The 15,786-nt window shown below is 35.6% G+C and overlaps 1 protein-coding gene across 4 annotated transcripts in view; it reads right to left on the bottom strand.

The window, feature by feature from the left end:
- The window catches only part of SUPT3H (SPT3 homolog, SAGA and STAGA complex component), a 275,316-nt gene that overhangs the window by 207,826 nt on the left and 51,704 nt on the right, over nucleotides 1–15,786 (bottom strand). The window lies entirely within an intron of this gene.

The raw sequence follows: 15,786 nt of genomic DNA, 5'->3' as shown, positions 1-15,786 counted from the left end.
CATGTTTTAAATCCAATCTGGATTACATTTCTGAGGAAAAATTTTGGTTAAATACTAACATTTTTGGTAGAATTAGTTTTTAACTGATGCAACAGGTTAGGCCAGATAAGCTGAAATACCTTGGCCTTTTAATGCACAAGTAGAAGACATTGCCCATGACTGAGTTGGAGCATAAGGGAGCAGCCAGAAAAATCCATGGATGAAGTAAAAGACATTCAGAATGAATGTGATACTGAAGTTCAAGGAAATTAAATATGGTATTGCTTGGGGAAATCAAGTTGTACAGACGAACTAAGTAGGAGGAAATAGCATTTGGTTCCCAGAACATGTAAAGGAACCATCTCATAAATATGGCGACTAAATGAAAACATGGTGGTAAAGTCTGTGTTCTGTGGAGAAATAAAAATGGTGATGCAGACTGACAATGGTGACAAGTAGGAGGACACTACACAAGTGATAAGAACTGCTTACATGTAAAGGTACTCTTGGATTGTGGTCACTATGCTGGAAACAAGTATTTGAAAACTGGAAACAGACTACTTAGAAATCATTAAAAAAAAATAGCAACCAACTTAGTAGTATCTCTATTGTTACATTATAGTTTTGATAACTTTGGCATATCTAATAATCTCAAGGAAGAGCAATTTTTAAGAATCATTTTTTCTTTAAAGCATAAGATTAAGGGCGTTTTCATATAAACCTGAATAAGCAACTGTTTACTTAGCTTCAGTGTCAAGCAAAATAATAAGCAAATTTTAGTCAGAAAATACGTTAGTGATAAACATACAAATAAAGGTTTCAGAAGTTCCCACTACATTTATTAGGATCAGGCCCAAACTAAATCTAGGAAAAATTATATCCAAATTAAATTAAGCTATCTAAAAAACCCACCAGCATTTATTCTTCAAGAAGAAATTCTTCTTATTTATATAACTCTTATAATCTCATTTTTCAAATACTAGTGTTCATATTTAGAAAGCTAAACAGATTTGGACTCATTTGCAAAAGCGCTGGGCATTTGCAAATTGCCATGAAAACAACATGAAGTGCCAGGGATCCACACTTACTAAAGTCTTACTGCATTTCTGTAGATGTCCAAATATGGATTTCTCTATTGAACTTCAGGCACCCACAACTGAAGGATGTGGCTTTCATTCATAATTCTATTATTACATATTAATTTTTATTGTTTTGATACTGTAATTGCAGTTATTACTTCAGCATCTCGCCTACACTACACTATCCTAGGATAATGACTGGTTTAAATGTCAGCGGACCAAACTGTTTTCATTCATTCCAATATTCCTTTCACATGTTAATACTTTTTAAATTAAATCATTCCCCCTAAACTGACATCACAGATTTAACAGTTACTTCCTGATTAGAGAGGAGAGGAAGATGAATAACTCAGACTTTTCAGATACGTAAGAGAAATTTTTCAAAGTACAACTCTTGAACCGCAAAATCCCGAAAGTTAAGTAATTATAAACCAGATAGGTCTTTACACAGAAGCTTTATCATATAATTATGATGCTGATCATTTGGAACTATCCAAAATGTCTCCAGCATTTTTAAACAGCTAAGCAAAGTTATTTTTAAAATCAAACATATGTGCTTTTTTTCTGTTTATGTCTTCGGAAAGAACATTCTGTATAATGAAAAACATGACCAAATTTTTCACAGTACATCATTATAAAACCCTATAATTGACTTTTTGGGTTGGTTTACTCTATATCTATTTTCGTCCATGTAGAAAACAGCAATGATGTGGCGAAAAGACCGAAATGTAGGTCCCATTGCAGGATAAGGCTCCATCCTGATTAGTGAAGAAGTATCATGTTTTCCCCGGGAATCATGCCCATTTTGTAAAAGGGAATTCAGTCCACATGAACCTCCTTCTTTAGAGAAATTAAATGAAATGAAATGAAATGAAATGAAATGAAATAAAATAAAATAAAATAAAATAAAATAAAATAAAATAAAATAAAATAAAATAAAATAATAAAATAAAATAAGTTCTTTTAAGCTGCACAGACTCCAGTGACTGGTCTCATCTTTGGTTGAGAAGCACTCAACAGAGCCTTTCCATTAAACAGAATGCAACTCTGCTGATTAAAGTTTATTATAAGCTGTCCCACTATGAATTTCCTGCTTTTCAACAATATTCTTCAAAGCTTAGAGCTACAATTTACTTGCATTATTACTTTAGTTCAACCTGAAATGACAAAATGTTTCACACCAACTATTTTCTTTTTCCCCAAACAAATAAACTTTCTAAAAACAACATAAATACAAGTCTGGTGGTGAGAATATATTCACCCTTACACTTGCTACTGATATGACTATGCACATAACTCAATGCAAATGGAAGTCAAAATACCGTAAGTCAAAATACATACCTGCAATAAAAGAATTTTAAGTATTATCCACCCACAAAAATTAATTTAGATGATACATCTTATTTCACATGCTACATTCATTCCTCTTTGAATGTCCTTTAAACTCTATCAGAGATTACTTACATGCCCCAATTACAGAATATAAAGAAACTGCGCAGACACATTTTCAAAGGAGTTAATATGCCAAAGAAAAATCTACTTCTTTCAGAGTTAATTAAAATAAATCACATAGCATTAAACTTTGACTTAAAAGTTTGAAGAAAATACTGTTATCTTGCAAATTGTTTAACAGCAAGATATGCCATAATTGCTCTGAGGTAAGTCTTGAAGAAATTGAAGATGACATCTAAATCACAAGCTTGGGAAACAGGGAACATACATCCACAGCCAAAAAGAGAGAACAGATTTAAGTGGAAAGGTAAGTTATTTCTTTTAGCTCAGCGTCATTTAAACTGCAGCTGCAGTCACTAATATTGTGACTAATATTGTCACTAATACTAATACTAAATTCTCCCAAGATTTCAAAGACACCAGTGCTTGATCAGAAGTTCCAACAAACCAGTTTGAAATGCTGGAAGTCAGGTATAGTTTCTCTGTTGGGGTGAGAGTCTTTTTAACGGGCTGCTCTTACTGTTGTAATACCTGCAGGACGTTATCATACCCTGGCCAAACCTCACTGAATTGTTTCCACAAGCAAAGATTACAGAAGTGAATTCAAGATCTGTTTCAAAGAGGAAACGTGATGAATGTCATATAACCTTAGGATTGATTGATTGATGGACTGGTTTTCTTTGGTGTTTTTTTTTTTAATTACTTAAGGAAAAAGAAAGATGACAAAGTCTGCCCTAACAAAATTAAAATTCTTAGTTATCTGAGAAGTTTTAATGTTATAAACATTACATGGAAATGTAACAGAAGTATACAGTCAATTTTAACTAAAATTTAATAAAGTGGTTGCACTTTTAAGAAAAAATAAAAACATAATTAAGTCAGCACATTTAAAAATAAGCAAAAAGCAAAAAATATCTGAGACATAGGTACAGCTAAACAGCCTAGAAGCTTTGATAACAGTAATACTATTTTACACCATTCAGACAGAACGATGTAAAGAACTTTAAAGACCTGCTGCAGAGACACACACTACAAAAGTACAGCAGCACACATTTATGGCAAAGATTCTTATGGTAACATCAAAATAACAGACTGCCCTTTGTAGCCCCTTTCTCCATCAGTCTGAGTATGAATACTTACACTATGGGAGAAGCATGGTGTTCTGAAGGGGACCAAATACCTACATGTACGTGAGTCAACCTACACTTCTTACAAAGGCAGTATAGAGAAACATGTTATGATTCATCTGGCTGATTTTAGAGACTTTTTTCAATAGAATCGCTAACTAAATTAGCTTATTTCTATCTGCTGGCTATAGAGAGAAAGTTTCTGCTTACTTGTTCAGGTGCATATGCTGACAATGCAGATGTGAAGTTAATGAATTTAATCCCTCTTGCAACAACTATTTAGCCATAAATGAACAGGAAGAGAAGATTCATGCCTGATTAACACTGTAAATAAAAAGAAAACCTACTTAGAATTACAACAGAAGTTTCTGCACCAATGAGAAGTTTCCCACTGAGGAAGGGCAAGCACTTCAACAAGACCTATCCTCTATTCAGGGGATGCTGCAATGAGAACCATCCAGGTGCATACACACACTTCCTGGAACTTGAAGGCATTCAAAACTGCCCTCACCAGCAGACTCAAAACGTCTCAGAACTAGAACTGTCCCAGTATTATTAAAAATCTACCTAACTCTAGGGGGATAAAATACTCTGAGTTTCAAGGGGAAACACATTAAATCTTTCTCTTCATCCAGTGGAATGATTATGTTCAGTCCTGTTCTTACACAGAAGACATTTCTGTTAGAATTCACAACAAAATCTACTATCTATGGATATTTTTAATCAGTGAAAACAGTATAGGACTTTAAAGAAAAGCCCTCACTAGTCAGTATCAATCCAAATCAACTACGTGGCAGTTAAAATACTGAATCATTCAAACAGCATGAGATAAAAGTGCCGTAAGTCACCAGGAGAAAAGTTATAGAACTATCCCCTCTGCCAGTGTAGAATTTTCTGATGATAACATCAAAACCATGAGATGCCATCTCATCATACGTCACTTGTATGTCATGGTCCTGATGGAAAGCAGAAAGACTACATGAAGCCTCTCTACTCTTTCCACTGAGTTCCAAAGAACAGAAACTCTTTTTTTCCGTCTAGAGTACTACCCAACTCTCAGGTCATCCACTATTTGAAAGAAATAATTTTCCCACAGAATGTACTTATATCGTATAACTAATTTCCAGTCGATGATGCTGAAGACAAGTTTGCAAGACAGAAAGATATGCAAAGGACAGCCTTCAAAAAAGCTAAATGGGAGACTAAAATTTCTGCTAACCTGACTTACAAGTATAACATCTGCCAACATTAAGTACAGTTGCTATGTAAGAAGTTGCTATGTATGAACTCACTGATCTCTCAGCATCTCTGTCCAGGAGTCCTTGTAACTACTTGTTAAGGAACAAGGCTTATGCAATTGCACCGACCAGCTATCATCACCTCATCCCTCTTAATTTTTTCAGATTTTGCTGAAATGGGCCAGTGAGCAAAGGGGTAACAGCTATGTAGAAACTCTGTAAAAGTTAACTGTTGTGCAAAAAAAAACAACAACAAAGAGCCTTAAATCAGCTGTGAACCAGCTCCCTTGCCAAATCAAAGCAGTAAAGACTAAAGCTGGAGCTTCTGGACAAGAGAAAAGTGGGACTCAAATATCAAGACAAATAAGTTCATTGAATAATTTGTTCAATGGTTTTATAACTGAATGCTTACATGGTCAAAAATTATCCTCTAGTACTCAAACATGCCTTGGATCCTTGAGAGCTAGCATTCAAACATGTTTTGAAAGAAATACAAACCTCATGATCTGAGGTTTAAAACTGTATTAAGGATTACAAAGAGACCTTCTTGGAAAGATGATCATCCCCTATATCCACTGAAAAGTTTCTTTAATCTTTCTCTAAAACATGTGTTAGTGTCCAAAATACAACACAATAGCTCAGGTTAAAGTTGAATTAAAGAATTCCTAAATTCCTGTTCTATTTAACTTATGAAATACATTTGTATTTCACAAACTTAAATCACTAACTGATGATTGGGTGGATCTTTTTCTCCCATATGAGCAGCCTATTGCACAGCTGTCTTATACTTTCTTCTTAAGTAACCAGTTCTGGCCCCTGCTATAGTCAAAATACCGAAACACAAGAGACTCAATATGGGTTTGTTATAACAAGCCATACATTCCTCCTGATTAAACATTCTGTTTACGTTTTAACAAAGCTATTTTCTTGCTACTTCTGGGAAAGAAAAAACAAAACAAAACAAAACAGAGAAAACCCACCATATTTATATTTGCATGATACTTATTTGAAACTACTAATGATGGTACACGTAACCCCATGTTATGCTACTTGTCCTGCTCAACCCACATTCCAGGCTTTTCCAGAGATTAGTAAGTACATCTGGCTACAGTGCTTTCCATTTTACAAGTGTTTAAAATATTTGCATTGCTACAAGAATTAAGCAACTAAAAAAAACACATCGTGGCATTTTGGCAAATTCAAAATGAATTTGCTATTTAAGACAGGGCTGTGTTTGTGATTAGTCTTATAATATACAGTAATATCAGATACTTAAAGGTCCATAAAGACTATACATCAAAATAAATATTATTTTCCTTTTAAACAAGATGATAACAATTTCACCTCAAATGTCCTCCTCAGCCACATTGTAACACCAGTCCACTTTCACTGAATATACAGATAAGCAGTAAGGCATCCAGCTACAGGGCCCCCAGTAGAAGGAGGATATGGACCTGTTGTAGTGAGTCCAGAGTAGGTCACAAAGATGCTCAGAGGGCTGGAGCACCTCCCCTATGGAGACAGACTGAGAGCTCTGACTGTTCAGTCTGGAGAAGAGAAGGCTCAGCGGAGACCTTAGAGCAGCTTTCAGTGCCTAAGGGGGCTGACAAGAAATCTGGAGAGCGACTTTTGACAAGAGCCTGTAAGGACAGGACAAGGGGGAATGGCTTTAAACTGAAAGAGCAGAGGTTTAGATTAGATATCAGGAAGAAGTTCTTCCCTGTGAGGATGGTGAGGCCCTGGCACAGGTTGCCCAGATAAGCTGTGGCTGTCCCATCCCTGGCAGTGTTCAAGGCCAGGTGGGACAGGGCTTTGAACAACCCAGTCTAATGGAAGTTGGTGGTCTTCCAACACAAACCACTACACAGTGATTGTACACTGTGTTGGCTGTCCCCCAAAAGGTTGCTATACAATTTAAATGTCATTGTACCATCCAACCATATAAAGCAATTTCTCAAAATGTAAAAGTAAATTTCACAGCTGCTGATCTGAATTGTCAGTGTCACTCGGAAAAAAAAATGAAAATTAACAAAGCACCTTAAGAAGTTTTTTGGGATTGGGAACTTTCATAGGCAGGAGGGAGAGGAAGAGAAGTCTACACTTAAGCATGCCTTACCATAGATACTCCATTTTAAATCTAAGAAATATAGACAGGAAAAGCAGCTCAATTACCTTCTTATCACATTGACAGAAGCACAGGCTTTTAAATAACCACACAGTGATGCAGAAATGAACAGTCAGGCCACCTCACAAAACTCTTTAATGGAGGCGAAAGAGAAAGGGGAAGTTAGAAATTTTTACCTACTACCTCTGGAAATAATCAGATTCAGGGAAAACAGGACTGAGTTTTATGCAACCATTAAAGAACCACTTACAGTATGTGTGGTCCTTCTGTAATCCAAAAGCACAGTATCAACGCTTTTGTATAGAGTTCTGAATACACTTTGGATGTGATTAGATACATTTCCACCAATCAATCTTTCAAAAGGAAGTTTTGATTTACTAGTCTACTGTGTTGAAATGTTTGAAAAAGAAAACATTGTGTTTGAATCTAATCATCATAAATCTGTGACGATATAAGGATAAATCAATCCAGGTGGCAGTGTGATAACATTTTGTGTTTCTAATCTATAAAGAGACGTATAATATTCACCCTCAAGCACATATAAAAGTCTGGCTGAAATTTAAGATGATAAATGCTGGATTCAAAACTGAAATTACAAAAAAAAAAAAAAAAAATCTCAGATAAGTGTTTAACAACAGATACACACATTATGGTTTCAGTATATTTTCCTGTCCAGCATGTTAACACTTATTATAAATTATCATCTGCAATGTTGTATTTTAAGACTATACTGGGACTTTTTTATTACTAAGCATACCTTAAGGCTTGATTTTGTTCATACCTAAGGATGAAGTGTAGCCAAATTTATGTGTGAAGGGATTCATCAAAGCTTACTTTAGGAATAAAGTAGGACAATAGTAAACACACAAGTGAATCTCTTACAAAAGACAGCCATTTTACATGAATTAATAGATTTTTAGTAGCCTTAATATCATGAGTATTCACATAGCTTCTAATGGGGCCATTTTCTTCAGAAAAGGACTATAAGATTAAGATGCAGAATATTAAAACCAGCATTTTCCAGACTTTTTAAAGTGGTAAGCCCTTTCCCATTCAAAGCCTCACTTTTATGATACATACAGCTACTGAGGGTAGTCATCTAGCTCCCAGCACACCAATTTTTCCAGAAAGACAAGGCAAAATCATGGTCAACAACTGAAGCACAGAATACCATCATTCAAAGAACAAGGCATAAAAGCATTAACAAAATAAAGGCGACATTTAAGAGGGAAGGGCGGGGGGGGGGGGAAGCAGGTCATGAATCTGAAAAACATGAGATTGACCTGGTAAAACAAACCTGAAAAATGCCTGGTTTAAAATATTTCAACGTGAAGTTAACATCCGGATGACCAACAAATTAGAAATCAAATTACTGAGGCTAGATGGTGTCAACTACAGAAGTACATCCTACTTACCTCTGTAAGCACAAGCAATTAAAGTTCCTAAGTTTCTGTATCCCTACATCAGTTTCTCATTTAAACAGTAATGTCAAATCTTTGAAGATTTGGTTACTTTTTTCCCCAAAGAAATACTATTATACAGTATGTAGCACTAAAACCTAGATACTGTTATCAGATGATCTCTTCACAAAACCTTCAGAACAGAGAAGCACTCTCTATGAAGGCCAGTACGGATTTCTTAGGGAAAACCCCTACTTGGTTTTCTCTCCAAAAGACCTAAAGTTTAGCCTAAGGTTATAACTAGACAACTGTGTTTTATAGCTACAGACAAACTTCACTTCCATGATCTTCTCTTAGTCCTTTTTATCTACTGTAATTTTTGGCTTCCACAGTACCTTTGGCAACGAATTTGTGAATTCAACACTAACTACACACTGTTAAAGAACTACTTTCCTTGCGTTCATTTTAAGTCTGCCATCTGATAATTTAATTAGGTGCCCCTAGTTTTTGTTATGAAAAAGGGAAATAATTGTTTCCATTCACTTTTATCACATTGCTCATAACTCTAGATTTCTATCACATTCCTCAGTTGTCTCTTTTCAGGATTTAGTGCCCTGCCAATTTAGTTTCTCCTTGTACAAGATTCACTGAATTCTTTTCTAATTCTAGAATTGAACTGGTTTTATAATAGGGTAAGCACACCAGCAGAACTAACTAACTAACTAACTAACACTGTCTTCCTCGCATATGCTCAACTCCTTTGAAGTCTAATCAATTTCTGACAACTCCTAAGCCACAACTATTAAGCTTTGAGAGCCACGACTCTTGGATCTTTTTTTTCCTAGGAAAATAAACCACACATAGTTCATTCACATGACTTTGGGTTTATCAGCAAAGAGTTTCACCTATTTTAACACTCAATTCTGTTAAATCCTGTGGTGGCTCTACACAATCAGCATTTGATTTCAGTATTCTAAATTATTTTGCTAGTGCTCTAGAAGCAAGTGCTCTTGCTTCTCCAATATCCTTGGTGCATCTTGCAAGTAATTTTGCTCTAGCATGAAAACAACTACTCCTACCCTTAATTTCTCATCTTTTATTTAGTTGGTATCTTGTAAAAGGCTCTTTTTTTTATAGCCCACATTTTGTAAAGCTACTGAAGCTACAAAAAAGCCTTTAAGCAATTCACTAAAAAAAAAAAATAAAATTACTGGGGTTCCACCAAATTCCAGGCTAGCAATACTTCTTAGCAATAAGACAGAAATGGAAAACATGTAGTTTTGCAGTTCCTGTTCAGACAGGATGTTCAACAGCAATTATAAATAATTTTGTGTTGATACAATGTGCAGCACTGACAATTAACTGATAGTCACTGATTTTAGACATTTGTTCTTTCTTTCAAGAAATCTTAACCTATAGCTGTATTCATTAAATAAATCCTTAATTTGCACTGTATGTAGAACAAGCAATAATAAACTACATTGGATACTGTTAGAATAAATTAAGTAGCAATATTTGAAAGTGACAAACATTTCTGCTTTTCACTTTTTTTACTCAATCAACATAAAAAGAAACTATATATCATGAATACAGGAGACAAAAAAAGGGCAACCAACTCTCACATGATGACTGAATTTTGTGTTAAGCCATGAATGATCTAAATTGAAGTTACATAAACAGAAAAATAATGCCACTGACAAACAGCCCCATTCTGTAGTGTTCTATTTGAGAATCACTGGTTAAAGAGACGCTGAGCTTTGACAAAGAACGATATGGGAGATGACATCAACTTCTTTTGGCAAGTGAGCTCAGTGTGCCAGCTAGCTGACAAACTAGCTTCTAAAAACCACTAACAGTAGCTTACAAAGTCACAGCTGTTACCCTGTTTTAGACAACAATATGTTGATCTCAGTTGAAATGCCCAATTCTACAGAAGACCTGTAAGTGCCCTGATTTTTATTTTTTTTTTAAACAAAGCAATAAGTTATACTAAGAAAGGCACAAGGGACAAGCAATGACTGTACTCTGATGACTCCATGGTGATGTTTAATAGACTGGATTAAGTAGAACATTTGCTTATGCTCTGCACCCTCCTTTAATTTAAAGAAAGACATAAATCCTAGCATTACAAGCTCACTAGCAGCATAAATCTACAAATGTGGAATTACCATAGTCACTAGCAATTTCTTTAGCTAACTCAAGGCAGCTCCCAGGCTATTAACTTTGATAGTGGGAAGAAATTCATCAGGAAACTTGTAGGAAATTCCCTTAAGGGACTTAAATCAGTTGAAAGATACTAATACTCTACTAAACAAACATTTTACAATGCTGAATGCTAAAAAACATAAGGAAAAAAAGATCATGTTACTTAGCACTTCAACTATTTAAGAAGTGTAAATCTTCACTTTTATGGTAAAATATCAAGCAGTCTTCCCTATTTTTCAGTTATAAAGGAATAAAAAGGTCTATTGAACATAACAGAGAAAAAATCAGTCTTGATTCTGGAACTCCTATATCCGCCATTACTGGTATCTGAACATCCCTCAAATCACATAAATTAAATATTAAAATTAACAATTAAAAAAAAAGAAGAGATAAAAAGAAAGCTATTGTTCCCATTTTACAAATGACCAACTGATGCATAGAACAATTTCCCCAATTTTCTGAAGGTTCAAAGAGAAGTCTGTGGCTCAGTGCCACAGCTAAACTCACCTCTCAAGCCCCAGACTACAACCTTTGGCCACGACAGCATTCTCTCTGCTTTTTACAGCACTTTTACCTCCATAAAATTGCAGTAGATTCAGCATAATCACTCCTGATGGATGGTATATTAGAGGAATAATCAAACCAAGACAGAGGCATGGCAAGTTGAAGTGACTAGTCCAACATCAACAAAAAAACACTGGTCAAAGCTCGGACTGAAAATTGTCAGATCTACTAAAGACCTTTATTCAATAACGCTACGTAAGGACTATTTCTATCAACACATTTTCATAGTTTTTCATCTTTAACTAAAGAAGACTTGGTATAATAATGAACTAAATAAGACTGCAGGCATGTTAAGAACTGAACACAACCACATGTTTTCAACAGCAAGTCTAGTAGTTATTGTGGAACAGGTATTACCAACTCCCAGATTCAGACCAAGAACCAGTCTGTCTCCCTTACGTACGTGTAAAACAGAAATTAACTTGTTTACCTCCTAAACAAGCATGAAGGAGGATAGAAGCAGCTAATAATTAGTATCTGAGAACATAGAACACAGCAAGTTCCATTAACAAGTACCCTGTTTGCTAACAAAGTGAAAAGCAGCAATACAGAAGTCATAATAATAATTTTTTCTCCTAATTTTCTTCATTCTTCCTTTTTCCACAGAAATACAAGAATTCTAGAAAAGAATGATACTGTACAGTCTTCTACTGAGCCATCAAAAGGAAGGCAAAAAGATAAAAGGTATATAAAAATGTTTGAATGTTCATTCCACAGTCCCACAGAAAGAGCGCCTCTCCCCACCCCGCTTTCACAGACCAGTAACTTGCAAATAAAAAAAAATATATCAGAGACCCTAAGAGATATTTCAAATACTCTATTTCTCACTAAACCAAACACTTCAGAGTTTGTTAAATGAACACCTCAAAGCAGGACTATGGCGAAATGAATCCATGCCTCTTGAATCAGTGCGCTAAACAGTAAAGCATCTTTCTGGTTTGTGATCTGCATACGGCTTAGCTCAAACATAGCTCTTGTGCATGGAATATGTCAAATGATCATCAAGAGGCCAGTGTTGACATGAAAGCTACCAAAATAATCAAATCCTTAATGCTTTTTAAGCAAGACACAAACTATTGAGATAGAAACATCATTTCAGGACTCATCAGCTTACCTCACTTTGCCGTGTTTTACACTGCAGTGGACCACAGGGAACAGCAGTCTCCTACCTATGAGCGACCTGCAAGTTATCCAACAACCTACATGGCCAATGCCTCAGGAGTTTAGGGCACATGAAGATTCTAGTACTCAGGTGAAGGAGACTGGTAGTCTTAATCTATTACTTCCAGTATTGTGATGAAACTATTCGGTCTCTATGAAGCTACCCACTGGAACCTATAAAAGGCTGCATAAGTTCTTGATCATGCAAGTGGACATCCTGAATTCCAAGTTGTTAATTTTATGTTTGGAAAACACATACAATTAATTTTATGTAAGCACAAGCATAATGAAGCGTCATACTAGATCAGAGCAACGCTCCATTTAACCATGTCCCCCCTTTTAGTAATTATCCATGCCTTGTTTAAATCACAGTATTTGATTTGCAGAAGTTCATACATCCATCATTAAAAAATGAGCTGTTTAAACTGATAAAGATGTATAGATAAAACTAAGCATTTTCACAAAAAGTAAACCCTAGTTGTGTTCTGTAGTTACTAAAGAGAAGTTTGGGGTTTAATTTGTCCTTTATGGTTTTAATTTTATTCCTTTTGCACTTTCACCAAACTATGTATCTGATACAGAGAACAACATATCTCTCACAAGTGTACTATGAAAAAAAAGTAAACAATATTTGTTAAGTACTCTCGTAGTGAGACATGTACCACAAAAAAGCATATGAAAGTTAGTAATTGTTCTTCACAGTAGTTTAAATACTGTGCAGGAAAGGTGGCAGCCAGCCATATAATGAGTACTGAGTGATAAAAAGAAAGTCACTGAACAACTGACTCTGAAGTAAGCAGTATTCCATGTAAAGAATGAGTCAGGACTTCTAAGGATGAAAAAAAAATAAATGCCGTCAATTAAATCCATTCTAATATACCACATACAATGGGGCTGTACAAAGGATCACTGGAAATCTTAATTCTAGCACTTCTGTACTAGTTTCATCAACTTAATTCTTCCAGTAAGTAGAGTTCAGCTAAACTTGATTCACAGAAGAACACAGACTTAAGTCGGGGAGAAAAAGCAAACAAAAAATAAAAACCAACCACCCTAGCAGTTGGGAACAGCTCTATTTGTGTTGCTCTTCAGATTTCACCTCAAATTAATAGGCAATCTTGTAGAAAATCTTCACTATTTTAGCTGCATCTGTGTCATATGTCCAGTCTAGGAATAGTTACTAATGAGAGCTGAAAAGAAAAGCATTAGTGTTCTGTAAAATTCATGAGTTCTAAAAATGTGTCTGAGCATAATAATGTCATGTAATGAACATCTGACTCTTTCAGTTCATTTCAGTTATTCAGGAGGAAAAATAAGCTTGAATTACTGTAGCTCTGATATACAGATAAAACAGATCTTTTCTACCCACATCAGAAAATGAGAAGATTGCATTGCCTTCAGTTATGAATTGGATTTGTGCTTCAATTAAAAGAGAAGAAAAATAAATCATACTGAAGCTAAATGACAAACTAAATGCTATTAGATTGTAATTTTGTCCAAAATACAACTAAATTTGTTATTTCTTCAACTCTTTGATCATTATGTTTAGCTTGTAAAGATGCCACTTACTACTGCAAATATTCCATTTCTGAACAGACTGGTATCATTTTTCCTGAAACTGAAATATAAACATTCTGCTGCAGAGCTGCTTCAAACCCACACTGGGCAAAACCAGACTTAAAAAAAAAAAAAATCATTTAGATTTTCATAAGAAATAAAAATAATACAAGATAACTTTGAAGAAAGAACAACTACAAATTTTACAGAATGAGCAGGATACAGATGGACAAATAAAATTGTGTATTCTGAATATCCTGTCTTATTCCCAAATGCCAGGAGTTATTGATGTTTCTTTCTAAAATACAACCTACCCCATCTTTACAGATGCAAAGGCACAAAATGTGTAAGATACAGGTTAGCTCATTTTACACATTAAGGAGAACACAGTTATTTCTGAGGGCCCCAAACTTACAGTCCATGCCATGAGAATGAACTCTGGCTCACAAAAATCCTTTGAGCCTAGGGCTTTTTGGCAAAGTAGCAAACTGCCCAGAGCACTGTTAGACCTTCACAGAATCACAGAAACCTGGAATGGTCTAGGTTGTAAGGGACCTTAAAGATCATCCAGTCCCACCCTCCCTGCTATGGTCAGGGACACCTTCCACTAGACCAGGTTGGACAGGGCTTTGAGCAACCAAGTTCCAGTCGCTAACAAGAAATTTGGCCATATAGTTCAAAAAAGTGAACTGGGCATTACGTGCACATTCATTGCTCTTGCCTGTCTTCATATATGTTGTAATCAGCAGGCAATATGCAATAGTCCCTAAGCCGTCTGTCACCATCTTTTTATGGCAAAATGCAGAATTTCATCCTGCTTAGCACCTTTGACCCCTTACACTGCAAACAGCAGCAGACCCAGAATCTACATTTGCTCTTGAAACAGAAACATAAGAATTCATTTTAACTACTGTCTGGATCTCCAAATTCTGTGCCCCTGTTTACTCAGCTCCACAGAGTTGATTGGTCTAGTGCTTACTAGATACTTCCCTCAGAGAGCTAATAAGCATATGCAGTGCTGTATCTTCTTAAAAAAAAAATCATTATTTATCCATGCAAACAGAACAGAAATAAATGGTTAACATAATGAAATAACTGAGCATTAGGAAAAGAAAAAGAAGCTAAACAAGCAAACAAAACAAACAAAAAATCACACACGAAAACAACCCCAACGAAACAAATAAATAGTGCAAGCTTTGGCAAATGTGTTATCTTAGACGCATAGGTCTGGATTCTGGCAACCAAACCACAGAGTCTCTCTAACAATGAAGCACCGTTTCCTCACTTTTGGAGCTGGAAGGTCAGAGGAGGAGGAGGTATGAGTAGAAGGAATGACTATAGTTCATTTTTATATTGTTTCTTAATTACCACCACTCAGTTATTAAGCAATCTGTTACTCAAGAGCATGACAAAAATAAAATCTGACATCTGCTTCTCTGAACATTGGTGAATCGACTATCTATAAATACCACCTGCTTTCTCCAAGTGTGAAAAGCAATCAACTAACTCTCCAATACAGAACTTGTGATGGAAATTTATATTAAACATCTCCCATACTCTTCCCGACCCAGCTAAAGTTTGATACTCTTCTATTATTCTTTAGGCATACCTACACAGGCTATTTTAAGTGCCACGCAGACAGGCCAATTCACTCCAAATGAGCTCATGGCCACACTGAACCCAGCAGGGCTGCTTCCAGTATTTGAAGTTACTGATGCTTCCAGTACCCAGTATCCCAGTTTCCGGCTATTCCAGAACAAACAGGGTTTCACACTGGAAATTTTCTCTATGTATGCTGTCACCATGAAAAGGCTGCATGCTTTTGTTCTTCATCCTCTTTCAGTGTCTTCATTTCTCCTCACCTTCAGTATTCCTTCTCTACAAAATGGAAGCCACACT

Source organism: Pezoporus occidentalis, unplaced genomic scaffold (genome assembly GCF_034315485.1).
Source record: "Pezoporus occidentalis ecotype Australia unplaced genomic scaffold, CSIRO_AGI_Poc_V1 ctg57, whole genome shotgun sequence".
Classification (NCBI taxonomy): Eukaryota; Metazoa; Chordata; class Aves; order Psittaciformes; family Psittacidae; genus Pezoporus; species Pezoporus occidentalis.
The sequence above is the reverse complement of the archived record's forward strand: the minus strand, read 5'-3'. Positions and strand labels throughout refer to the sequence as shown.